Raw genomic sequence first — 13,801 nt, forward strand, 5'->3', positions numbered from 1 at the left:
TGTCTTTAGCTTGCACATAGACAAACCCTAAGAAGAATTATTCAAGAAAGTTCAGCTGCTAAAAAATTGAGAAGAACTGGGAATATCAAAAGATGTGGTACAGGACTGTGTGTGAGATTCACCGACCACGATTATAGCCTTATTATCCTATTCATTTAGGAAAAAACACGTCTCTGGTGATTTTGAAAGCAGTATCTGATAGCTAAATTCCACTTTTGTATTTCAAAAATATTAAGATTCTGCTCTTTATTTCATAAAAATTACCATCTTCATATATGTATTTTCCTATTTCCTCCTCAAAAGAGAACTGCATTACCACCCCTTCATCTCAGGAATGCACGGGCATCCAGATAGTGATAGTAACCTGGCAATAACTAAAATTTCTCATACAGATTCATAGCCATCTAAATATTGGAACAAAAAGCCCTACTTCTACAGATGGTGAATAATGCAGGAATTGTGTAAAATTCAGTACTTAAGCAGATAATTAGAGTTCCATTGATTTTTTGTGTAACTAACATTTTTTGTTCAGTTACTTTTTCTCTGTATGTCTAAAATAATGCGAGTGATGCCAGAATGTCATGGATCTCCACTTTCGATTAAAGTCAGGAGGCCTGAATGCACAAAGTGTTCTCGCCATCACTCAAAGCAACCATTGTGTCTGATTAAATGCATGATTCAAATTACGAAGCGTTAAGATTCTACATTTCCCATCTAGTCAGTAGAGAGAGGTAAATCCTTCCACAAAACTAACCAGAGCAACTAAGTAAACAGTATGAGTGGCTATCCAATGTCATTATCTCGATTAATGAAGAAAAATTGCTTTTGTAGAAACAAGTTTTGAGAATGATTTATAAACTAAGCATTTAATGCTGCCACTTTGTAGTTATTCACGCTGTTAGGTATTTGCACCTTGTCATATGTTTTCCTCTAGACTTTACAAGGTAAGAAAGAGAAAGCAAGTTGATATTCAGAAAAACACACGGGGGAAAGAAATCTTGGCTAAAACTATTTAAAAGCACAGTATGGGCACTGTGACCTTATCCTGCTCCTGATGAAATCCAAGATTGCTTTATTAGTTAGAGTTGACAATTAGTAGCTATGGATACCTCAGAGGGCAGAAATTTGCGGTCCTGCTTTGAAACTGAAAGTGTTGAATAGTTTTGGGAGTGCTTGATAGCTTTCTTCTGGTTCATTAATTAGGGAAAAGAACCTCTCTCCAATGGGTCTGAGTGCAATCAGAAACGTAAACGCCTATAAAATACACTGGATGATGCAGAGCATCTGAGGTGCCAAGGGCAGGTGGAGTAGAGCCTGTTGAAAAATATCTGGGCAGACTGTAGCCCTTTGGATGATAGTCTGAACAGTTAAATTCCTGGGTCACTGTCAAAGTTTGAAAACAGTCAGGAACAGGAGCTTGTAAAGAGATCCAGAGATCATACAGGAAGAGCAGAGAAAGAAAAAAACCTGGCAGGAGTTGCTAGTACACCAGACAGTCCTGCCACCATCCAGAGGGACCTCAACAGGCTGGAGAAATGGGCTGACAGGAACCTCATGAAAAATCAACAAAGAGAAATGCAAAGTCCTGCACCAGATGGAGAATAATCCCATGAACCAGTACAAGCCGAGGGTTGTCTGTGTGGAAACCAGCTCGGTTTACAGAAAGGGAGCTGGGGGTCCTGGTGGGCACTAAGCTGACCATGAGGCAGCAATTGCACCCTCATGGCAAAAATGGTCATCAACATCCTGGGCTGCATGAGGTGGAGCACTACCAGCAGGTGGAGGGAGGTGATCCTTCCTCTCTGCTCACCCTGGTGAGACACATCTGATGTGCTGGGTCCAGGTGAGGACTCCGCAGCACATAGGAGACAGGAACACACCAGAGTGAGCCCAGAAAAAAATCAAAAAAAATGATGAGGGGACTGGAGGATCTTTCGTAATTAAAGAGCTGGAACTGTTCAGCCTGGAGAAGACAAGGAATGAAGAAGAAGCCAAGCTTTTCTTGGTGGTGCCTGATGACAGGACAAGAGACAGTGGGCACAAATTAAAACCCCAGAAATTTGATCCTAAAATAAGAAAAACATTTGTTACTGTGAGAGTGGCCAAACCCTGCCACAGTTTGCCCAGAAAAGTTGTGGAGTCTCCATCCCCGGAGATATTCAGACGCAGTCCTTTAGCTGACCCTGCTTTAACAGCGGTGTTGGACTGCACAATACCCAGAGAAGTCCCTTCCAATCTCAACAATTCTGTGAACCATTTTGTCCTACTATGCGATAAAGTCAGTTTAGGAAAATAATGGGATCTCATTTGAATGCAGAGCAATTTCTCTTGTTTAAAGTGACAGTCGTGCTGGACACTATGTGCCAGTTTGTGTGAGATACCAACTTCCATGAACTGGGTTTAAAAACAATATTGCAGACTGCAAATGTACTAGATGATCTAATAAAAGGTATTACTGCTACCCACAAACATGGGCTAACTCCTCTCTGCACAGTGACTATTCAAAATTAAATGACAGTTCTGCACCAGCAGTTTTTTATTTGGGGATAAAGCTTTTTAATTGTTCCCTACCTATTCTTGTTATTGTATGGCTGCTAACGTCTGTATATGATGGCAAGTAGATGAGACATACTGTTCTTCATTAGTAACAAAATGTATTACAGGAGAGGTACATTTGCAAAGAGCTGTGCTGGGAACTGGGTTCCTCAACTGGAAAGGGAGAATTCCTCAAACTACAGCCATTGGGGCAGTACAGAAATTGCATCAATTCTCCTGGGTATAATTTACATGAATTATAAAATAAATATGGAAAACTGAAATAAAAAGAATAACTCACGAAGGAAAGAGGTAGACCGCACTGTTTTGGTTACGATAGCAACTTTTTATTTCTCAAACCATTGTGTGATCTGGTATAGTATTTTCTGAAATTATTTGCAATCATTAGCAAGCTATCTAGCTAAGGGAGCAAACCATTACAAAAATAACCAGCACTACTACAGAAGAAGTGTTTTTCTTTTGTACCTCCAACCCGTTGCACCACCCCCAGGAGGTACAGAGATTGGGTGAGTTCATCAGCAGAGGGAAGGGAGTGTGTTTAGCCTTGAAAAGAGAAGGCTTAGGGGGCAGCCGGCTGCTGTCGTCAACTACCAACACAGGTTTTAAAGAAAACAGAGCCAGGCTTTTCTCGGGATCCACAGCGGAAAGTTAAGAGGTGATGGTCTCAGGTTGTAGCAAGGAAAATTACAACCAGATGTAAGAGAAATACGTCCCCTGTGAGGGTGGTGAGGCGCAGGTCTGGGCTCACCAGGGGGCTGTGGTATCTCCATCATTGGGAAATGCAAACCCCAGGCAGAGGAGGCACTGAGCAGTCTGATCTAACTATGAAGCAACCTCTGCTTTGAGCAGTGAGTTGGACTAAGTGATCCCCAAATAGCCCTTCCAACCTGAACCATTCTATCATTCTACCGTGTAATTCCAACACAAATATTTCTTATAGACCCCGATCCAATAAATATCTTAAAATGAATCTACTAGAGACATTAGAGGTATATAATTTATTTCCTTTCTCAATCTAGTCATGAAAGATACTGATAATATGAAAATTATTGACAAATGGAATAAAAAAAGATAATAGCTGTAGTTGCAGCTCTGTTCTTTGGGATACATGTTTTAGGTTTTAGCGTTCTTCCTTTGTCCTTTTTCAAATGCAAGCTCCTGGAATTTACGTGGTGTTATTTAAAATGATGCTTTAGTGGGTTTTTTTATTCAGTTGCCTTTTATTACAATGAGACTATCAAGTAAAGAACTAGTATTTACACAAAATACGTGACAAGAGAAAGTGGTGTACTCTGTTCCTCACTTAGATATTTTTATCCCAAAGACCTCTTTCTTCAAGATGCTAGAAACTAGAAGATAAACATGTTGGATAATGGTAAAAGATATGAATGAGAACAAAGCATTGGATCTGAAATTTTGTGGAAAATAGTCTTTTATTATACAGAGGCTCCTGGATGGACCAAAGCTTGAGAAATCACCTGGGAAATGTTTTGAAAAGCAGTTGTAGGGTAGTCACCCCCTAGCTCAAAGTCAGAGCAAAAAAATGGTTTTTAGAGACAAAAAAAGTCCTTCTTCTGAGAAGGTGGGAGATTGAAAGCCCCTCTGCTATGGCTGAAGAGCAAATGAATGCGGAAAAAAGTAGTTACAGAACCCATTAGAGTTTGAGATCAATATTAACTGCAGTCCAGAATCAGACTGGTAAATGAGAGAAATACACCGAGAGGAAAAACACAACAAATTCCCAAAAGTCATGAACTTCACTTGTGTCTGGTAAGTATTTCTGTCAGCCTTTTAAGGTCTGTGGCAACTCTTGTGGAACCAAATGGAAAATTAAGCAGCGGCTATTTGTTCCTTGCATAATTCAAAACTAATAGTAATCTCTTCTGGTGTTTTATTATTGCCATAGATTAGGTTGCTTGTAGTACTAATTGAGCAGAGTCCTGCTGACTACAGAGAAAATCAAAACAGCTTATCTGAAGCTCTGATTAATAAAAAGAAAAAAACAACTCCTTTTGTGTGAAAGTGTTGCCTAATTTTTAAAATGAAAATTAAAAACCTGAATTTCATGCCTTGGAGTCTTTCATACAAACAGTTGTTACTGCTTGTGAATCCCCCATGGACAAACTGGAACAACATGAGCAAAGGCTCACCTGGGGCAATTAATTTTCTGCCAGTGATTTAAGCCCTGTGTGCAGTAGGAGCCTTCTTTCTAATTCTTCTCTGAAGTATCCCAGTTTTCAAGGAAGTGTGTCCAACATATTCCTTAAGAAACGGGTGAAATTCTCCCAGGGTGACATCAATGCACTGCTTTTCTCAAAATATTAACGGAGGAAGAGGATCAGATGGAAGCAGCTGGATTTCTGGGTCAGGAGAAGGTTGAAATCTAACCTAATCCCATCATCCAAAACCGTGGTGTCTTCCTGACAGCCACAGAACAATAAGTCTTTTTCCTCAAAACTGGAAACACTGGGAATGAGGAGAATGGGCAAGCTCACACCATCAATAGTTAGCGACTGAGTATCTATTACTTAAGGGAAAACTGACACGCTGCTGTAGTGAGGAATGCATGCGTTGCTGGTTGCCTTGTCAGGGAAAATGGTACCACCTGGAGATGATAATTTAAAGTTGAACCATTCAAAGAAACACAAATCCTGCAGCCCCAGATGAGCACAGGGACCAGCGCCTGGTAACACATGGTTACCCACTGGTTACCCCCTTAACCCTTTTTTCCCCACACTTGCTCCTTCCCTACCCACCTTGATGCTTCCCTTTGGTTCTTCCCCTAACCACTGTGTAGTAAGTTTAAAACAGTCCCACAGTCCCCCTCAACTCATAATAAGATTGCCCTTTCCCATAAGACACATGGTAATCTTATTTTTCTTCTTATCTTTTCAAAGTTGCATTGGAACCTCCGCCTCTTCAAGCCCGCACTTGAGTGGTTCGTTAAGCAGCCCATCGATCTGCTTTTTCAGGTCTGTGTATCCGTATGTTTGATTTATTTATTTTCCTGTTTCTTGACCTTGTCTTTTATGCCGAACAGCCATTAACCAGGCGTGCTTACAAGGCAAACATTAACCGAACAGTCTCACGGTCAAATTAACTACAGGCTGCCTAGTATTTTCTCTCAACTAACCCAAACACGTGGTTTGGGAGATGAGTTTTTGAAGGAGCCCAGCAACAGCAGCTCCTGCCTGCTTGGACCCCAGCCAAGGATGCTGAACACAGGGAGAGCCAGGACCTTCTGCCTGTGAGCGCAGCTGGTGAAATCCCAGTGCTGCACGCCAAAACTCTCTGCAAACAAGCGCTGCCGGGCCCCAGCTCCTCCAGCAATGACCTGGTTTGCCACGGGCACTGTGAGTGTGACTCGTCTCATGCAATTCACGGGGTTGGGCCCCTTGTGTGAGCTTATCACCAGGCCCCCTCCGTAGTGAATAAAGACAGAGAGGCAAACCCAGAAGATGAGTCATCCTATTTTTCCTACCCATCTGCCTCAGGATGAAACAAAACCCCTTCTGGAGATTGCTTTCTCTCTATTGACTGCCAGAGGAGTCAAGGCAATTAACCTTGTCTAAACACCTCACTTTCCAATAGCATGGTTGGATGATTCAGGACTTCTTGTGTGAATGTAATCACCCCCCCATCTCTCTGTGCCTGATGGCCTCTCTGGAGCCAGTTTGCTCTCAAGGGACTCTCTGTTACTCACAGCATGCACGGTACCGGGCACGATGAGGCCAGCAAGGGATCCCAGCAAGGAAATGCATGTGCTTTCTCCTCCTTTCAAGATGCCATGCAGCTGGCCAGCAGCAGGTAAGGAGCCAACTATTCGATGTGTTCAAAGCCATGAGAACATGCTGATTTCTACACAAATACCACTGTTATTATTGGTATTATTATACAAGTAGTTGATCTATTAATAATATTTTTGTATACTAGAAAATGTGTTTGATTAAATGCCTTTAAAACCACCAAGCGGAAGATTAGGACAAACGAAATGGGGAAAACAGTATTCTGTAACATGTGGTGTACTTGTATCCCAGCAAATGGCACGTTACTCCTGGAAACCTCCCACGCCGTGGTGTGTCAGTGCTGAAAAGCCAGCTCCAAGCTTGCTCTTCAGCGGGTGGAACACCAGCAAGCTCTTCCGTGAGGGATGAGCACAAGCCAAAATACCCCGAAGGGAGTTCTGGCTGGGAAGCTGCTCCCCACACATGGAGCCATGAAGCTGAATATTGTATGTCATTCCGGGACAAAGCTCCTCCCAAATTATTTGTTCTTTCCTTAGAGGGAAGGGAAAATCTTCATCTCTTCTTCCTCACAAAATTTTAGGCACTTGATTAGAAATACTGACAGATTTTAAACATGGAAATGTCAGCAAAGGAAGTTCAGCCAAGTCAAAAAGTAAGGATGAGAAAAAATGCATTCCCTTCTTGTAGATTAAGAAAAATGCAGACAGTCTTCTCATCAAAGTGCTGGATTGGAGTTTTTGAAATGTTGCAGGGATAGCCTCCAAGGCTTTGGTTTCCCTGAGGAATGACCAAGCTTGGATAAAATCCTAATCTACCTGCCCTCCAAAGAAATTAAGTGGATTTTCAGGGTCTGAAGGTTCGGTCCTTTCCTAGCAGGCTTACAGTTCTCATCAGTGAGCGTGTTCCTTTCCTACAGATCATATGAACGTGATCTTCTCTGAACTCAAAGGTACCAGAGGAAAATTAGGCTTCTCTGGTAACTGTGGTTTCCAGCTGGTCCGGGGTGGGCAGACACTCCTCTCCTGTGCTCTGTGCAGCTCCCTTGTTAACGTCCAGGCTGGGCAGAAGAAAAGGCTGACTGACTTTTTTTTTTGTGGAAGGAACAGAAAGATAGACTAGGAAGGGAGAAACACACTTTGAAATGGAGTCAGATGAAATTAGAGCTTGTGAAGAAAAGCTGAAATCAGTATAAGGATGCCTTATTTTTTTGAACACATCTTACATGTTTTGAAGGGTTGATGCCAAAATGTGTTGTGTTTTAACCCCAGCCAGCGACTAAATAGCATGCAGCCACTCCCTCCCTCCCCCCTGCCACCCCCAGTAGGATGGGGAGGAGAATCAGGAAAAGGTAAAAACCATGGGTTTAGATAAGAGTAGTTTAATAATTGTAATAAAGTTAAGAATAATAATAGCAATGACAACAGCAATAATAATAATAGTAATGAAGAGGAGATGGAGAGACAGGAATTAAGACCCAAAGGAAAAAAAAAAGCAGGTGATGCACCTGGGGACACAGCCAGGACAGCTGACCTGAACTAGCCAAAGGGGTATTCTGTACCACAGAATGTCATGCTGAGTATGTGAACTGGGGACAGTTGGCTGGGGCCAGCCAATGGCTGCTTGGGGACTGGCTGGGCACTGGTTAGCAGGTGGTGAGCAATTACATCATGTATCATTTGGGCTTTGTTCCCTCCTTCCTTTTGGATTTCATTCCTCTCCCCTTCTCCCTTCTTTTCATTACCATTGCTGTTGTTACTGTTGTTGGTTTTTTTTTTTTTTATTTTACTTCATTTCAGTTATTAAATTGTTCTTACCTCAATCCTCAAGTTTTATCTTTTTCCCAGTTCTCATCCCCATCCCTCGGGGTGGGTATGGGGGGGAGTGAGTGAGCAGCTGCGTGGTACTTACATGCCAGCTGGGGTTAAACCATGACACTATGTCATTGATGAGAATATTTAAACAGCACTGGTCCCAGTGTGGACCCCTGAGGGACAGCACTTGTCACCGACCTCCATCTGGACATTGAGCCATTGACCATTACCCTCTGGGTGTGACCATTCAACCAATTCCTCATCCACTGAATGCTCCACCATCAAATCCATCTCTCCCCAATGTAGAGAGAAGGTTGTTGTGGGGGGCCATGTCAAAGGCCTTACAGAAGCCCAGATAGATGGCACCCATAGCTCTTCCCTTGTCCACTGATGTAGTCATTCCATCATAGAAGGCCACCAGGTTGGTCAGGCTGGACTTGCCCTTGGTGAAGCCATGCTGGCTGCCTTGAGTCACCTCCCTGTCTTCCATGTGCCTTAGCACAGCTCCTAGGAGGATCTGTTCCATGCTCTTCCCAGGCACAGAGGCGAGGCTGACGGGTCGGTAGTTCCCAGGGGTCCCTTTCTACCCTTTTTCAAAATGGGTGCAATGTTTCCCTTTTTCCAATCACCAGGGACGTCACCTGACTGCCATAACTTTTCAAATGTCACGGACAGTGGATTAGCAGCTACATCACCTTATTACCTGAGGAGCCCCTGGCTCATGACTGTAAAACTTCAAGTGTGCTGCAGTGTACCCGGCACATCTCAGAGCAACATGTGATGAAATGTCAGGATTTCCCCTTCTGTTCCTAAAGCACTTTTCTCTGTTTCCCTTTGGCTAGCTATTGCTACGCTGAAGACTCCAGTTAGTTATTAGTTCAGACATAGACACCCCTATAAGCACTTCTTGAAAAGAATAAAATGGAGATAAGTGCAGGAGGTCAGGGTTAGACATGGTCATGGATGGAGGGACAAAGAAGTATAGGGTCTCCCGAGCTGAAGAAGCTGGTAGAAGATGTCAATGAGGAAAATTTGAGGAGACCGTAGAAATGGAGGTGGAAGCAATTGTGGGAATTCCTTTTGTTAAAGGAAATGCTGAAACTGGATGAGGACCTATTGAGTGGAAAAAGACTGGAATTAGGTGGATAAGAAGAGTATTATCAGAGGGAGAGCAGGGGAAGAAGGAAAGAAGTGGGATTTGAGTATGGAAGAGGAAAATAGGTCTTTGTGTAGATAATGTCCAGGAGGAGCGATAAATGCAGAGACCAAAAACCTGATCCACAGTGAGAAGGCAGAGAAGGAGAGGAGGCATGAGGAAGTCCAGAGTGGCCACTGGCCGAGTAAGGATGGCTGGAGTGGAGAGGACCACATCAGCTATGTATTTGGAGCAAGTGCTTCCACATAATGAGAGCTCAGAAGTTTAGCAAGCATTAATTCTGATTTTTTGGTTTCTTTTCCAGTACCGGAATCAAGCATGGTGAATTTTTACCATCCACCCCAAAAAGACAAAAATATAGATCCCTCTGAGCAAGCTTAATAAATTTGGTGTAATTTTGTTCTTGCTGAGTTAAGAACATTTCTTATCCCTTCTGGGATTTAATTGTTTATTTATTTGTTTGTTTATTTGTTTTGTATTGTTTTTTTTCATGTACTGTAGGCTTCCGGTACTTGAAATACAAAGAGCCTCCCCTGCTTGTAACTCACAAGATAAATTTTGTTGCAGTTCCCTTCTGCTAGACTGGGTAAAGCCTAACTTTGGTACTTTTAGGAGGAAGGTTTTGAGCAGCCTCTGTAGTTTTATATCTCTCAACTAAAGCTTTGAACGCTTTGGTGTTTTCTACACCACTTCAACTTTTTCTTTTGTGGGTATTATTTCTAAAAATTGCATGCTTCCTTTTAGGTGCTGTTCCAAGGGAAATAAAGCTCCATTTATAGAAGTGGAGGCAAATGAGATTTTGGAGATCAGTGTCACATCAGTTTTTGCATGTGCACTTCTCATGGCTAAAGCTGCTTGTAACACCCTTGCTGGGACCCTCTGAGAGCTCTTAGCACCTGCTTTTGATAAAGAGCAGTACTCTGTTCACTGTGCTGAGCATTGTCCTACATTGTACAAAATTACCACCAAGGAAAACTGGGGATATTCGGCTCCATTTCTGTCAGAGCTGCAGACACAAACAATGCAATCATGCTTGCAGACAGCCTCCTTGCAGAAGGTGCATGTCTTGTCTCATCTCATTGCCGTTCTACAAGAGTCTTGGCTGAGGATTTGGGGAATTCAGCCCTTCTGCTGTCGAATACTGTTCCATCTCACATTAAATGCACCACTTCTGGCAGGACAGCTTATGTGCCTGAGCTTAAAACTAGCTCTACAAATGTTTCAGCAAGATAAATTTGACAGCACAAGTGTCCACGTACAAAGAGCACTCCAGAAGCAGATGTTCAGAGAAAGGGAATCCAGCACATTCAGGACTCCTCTACCTTTGAAGAAAATACCTGTGCTCCTTCATACTTCTGCCAAAAGGTAGGGTTTGAGTCCCAAATTTTATGGGTGCCACCAGTTGCTTGGCTAGCCTTCCTCTGAGCTCCCGGGAAGTAGGACTTTATGTTTCTTCGTCAAAAAGCAGAAACTCATAGTGATGCTCTGAGATCTGCTTCCCACATGAACTTCCAAGCATCCTCTTCTTCAATACTGACACCAAGACCCACTTGCTGAGTGGGACCAAAAAGGCGTTAACCAGGAGCTGGCTCTGACACATATCATTAAGGGGGGGTGTGTGTGTCTTAGGGTGCTCTCATGACAAGGCCACCAATGTACCAGTCCTTTTGTTATTGCAGATTCAGACATGAAATACATCTGAAGAGAATCACTGATATATTATCATAAGGACTTTATAATAATAAGCCTTATGATACATGTGATGAGCATGTTACACTGACCCTTGGCTTGTGATGACATCCAGATACCTGTCTGAAGATAATAGCAATAGTACAAAGCCAATTTGAGACGATCCTCTAGCATTGCTAAGAAATAAAGCATGCTGGCTTAGCCATAGCACTGAAATGTTGTAGCGCACCACGGAGTGTGCAGGTCCTGTGAACATTCATTTTGGGTCTACACTACTTAATTTCCATCATTTTGAGGCAATTTATTTTTTCAATAAATCCTAAGTTAGTCAGTGCCCAGTGATAAGTCTTGTCCTTCCAGAATACTGAGCTCAGCAACACTCAAAATATTGGAAAATCAAGAAATATAGCACTGCAATGCACAGCCACTCTGCCTTTACTCTGCTTCCTTCCTATCCCATTAAGGCCAGCTGTAACCAGTAAGAATGATTTGAAAGCAATCTATGGGTTTACTGATGGGAACTATAGTTATGGCCTGGCGTAATACCTACAAGATCAATGGGGTCAAGGGCTCATGTGGTTTAGCACAGGCAGAATTTTTTGAAGGAATGAGTGGTTGAATATAAGGCAGAGGTAGATCCTGTTCAACCCTGTGCAACGGAAAGTAGAAATGTGTCTTCCACGGGTGTGCTGGGACAGCAGTGGGTGAGTTAGGGTTGTAACAGTGTGTCCTCTAAGGTTGCGTTTCTATTTCTTAGATGCCAAGTGTTTGAGTTTTTCTTAAAAGAACACCATAAAGGGCATACACTGTCACAGCACAACCTTGTCACTGCATTAAAGCATTTAGTTGTTGGATATCTTAGAAACATTTATTTAAACATAAGAGAAATATTTTCCTGCAGGGATGAATGTGCACTCCCACAGCTATTCCAGTGCAAAAATCTGAAGTCCTACTGTAGCAGGATAATTGTAAAAGATACCTATGGGTGTCTTCCCCTCTACATTTTGCTACTATGAGATGAATAGCAGAAGGAAACAGGGAAATTGTATTAATCAAGGCACTAAACTGTGTTGTCAGCAAGTCCTTAGAGCATTCAGGGATGTACCTTTTTGCAGTTATTTATATCATTCAAAAAAGAAAACCACCGACTGCAGAAAACTTGACTTCAGATTACTGGTATTTGAAACTTTAGTACTGGGGCCATAATTCAGCCCCAACAGACAAGTTTCAGGCTTCTCCCCTGTTTCTCACTCCAGAGCTTTTTGCTCTGCCAGAGAGCACGCTGCCTGCAGGTGCAGAGGCTCCAAGTTTGTGCAGCCCCCAGGGCTGGCAAAAGGCAAAGCCATCACCCCCTCTCCCCATTGACGCCTGCTGTTTGTAGTTCCTCCTGCCACCTGTGGCATTAATGTACCTTCCAATATCCTTGAAGAAACAAAGATGAGCAGAGATATTGAATGTGCATAAATATTCATGTATTTGCATCAATTCAGTTGTTGCATGGGAAGATCCCGCAGCCTTTATGGGCCCGTGGTGTGGGGGGATTGCACACCTCTGAAGATGTCCAGGACCTGGGATGCCACTGTGCACCTCGTCCCATAGCTTTGCTCATCTACAGGCACCAATTTGTTTCTTGGTCTTCCGGAGCAATGGGAGGCAGTGAAGCTGGGAAGTCTGGAAAAGACAGTAGGGATAGAAACACATTACAGATAGCTTGGGTGGAGGGAGAGCCTGGCAAAAGGACCAGAAAGAGAGAGCAGTTGTAAAGTCAGTCAGCAGAAGACTCCTAGGTCCACTGCAGTCTGCTTTGAGGCTTGATTGATACCTTTGCTAACCCCAAGCACATATTTCAGCTAACACGTTCTTCAGACCTACAGAGCAGGACTTTCTGTAACTTCTCCGTCTAGCTTGTGCCCGATCCCCCACGACCCTACTTGAAAGTTTTCCCTAATATCCATCCGTAATCTTCTTTCTGAACAGTAAACAGTCTTCTGCTGCGCTGTGAAGCAGAACACCTGGGTGCACCTTTCTCTTTCCAGCAGGTAACATTGTTGTGCACTGTTCTGTCATTCCTCTGTCTGCCCAGATTTCCATTTTCCAGAAAAAATATATGATTTCTGTCCTCTTTCCCACATAAATTGCCTCAGTAAACCTCTTCACATTCTTGGAGGCCTTTTCTGGATGCTTTCTCACATCCCTACCATTCTGCTAGATAACACCCTTCAGATGTCATGCACTATGTATCACTCCAAGAAGACAGTGACCTCCACTTTAGAATTCTACAGCTGTAAGTATGATCCAACCTTACTAATAGAAATTTTTGTTAATATATTCCTGAATAAAATTTCCATTTTTTCCCATCACTTCATCCTATAGCTATGTATGGTTCCTTTCTGCAGTACTGACACTCAGCCAGATATGTCCCATTATACGTGAAAGCCTTCTGCCTAAATTTAGCACTTTGTACTTGACTTTATTGAGTTTCATCTCACTGAAAACCACTTTACATTCCTGTCCTTCCTTGCAGTTTTTCTTTCCTTAGGTTGGTGCCATTCTCAAATCTGATGATCACGAGCTCTGTTCCATCATCTCAGCTATTAAGCACAATCTTGAAACTGCTAATGACTCTGACCCCCGTACAACCACACTTCGATGCCCTTGAAGAGTGACAGTGAATCCTTAATTAACCCTCACGAAGAGGGCTTCGTCAGTCAGCCATGCACCCACTTTTAGTGATTGCATCTGCAGGATATTTGTCTACTGTCATTATAAGAACCCAAAATTAAATAACACCAAGAACCTCACTAAAACCAAAATGAATCATACCAACCCCCTTCAGCCACAAG

This window comes from Falco naumanni, chromosome 6 (assembly GCF_017639655.2).
Source record: "Falco naumanni isolate bFalNau1 chromosome 6, bFalNau1.pat, whole genome shotgun sequence".
NCBI classification, from domain to species: domain Eukaryota; kingdom Metazoa; phylum Chordata; class Aves; order Falconiformes; family Falconidae; genus Falco; species Falco naumanni.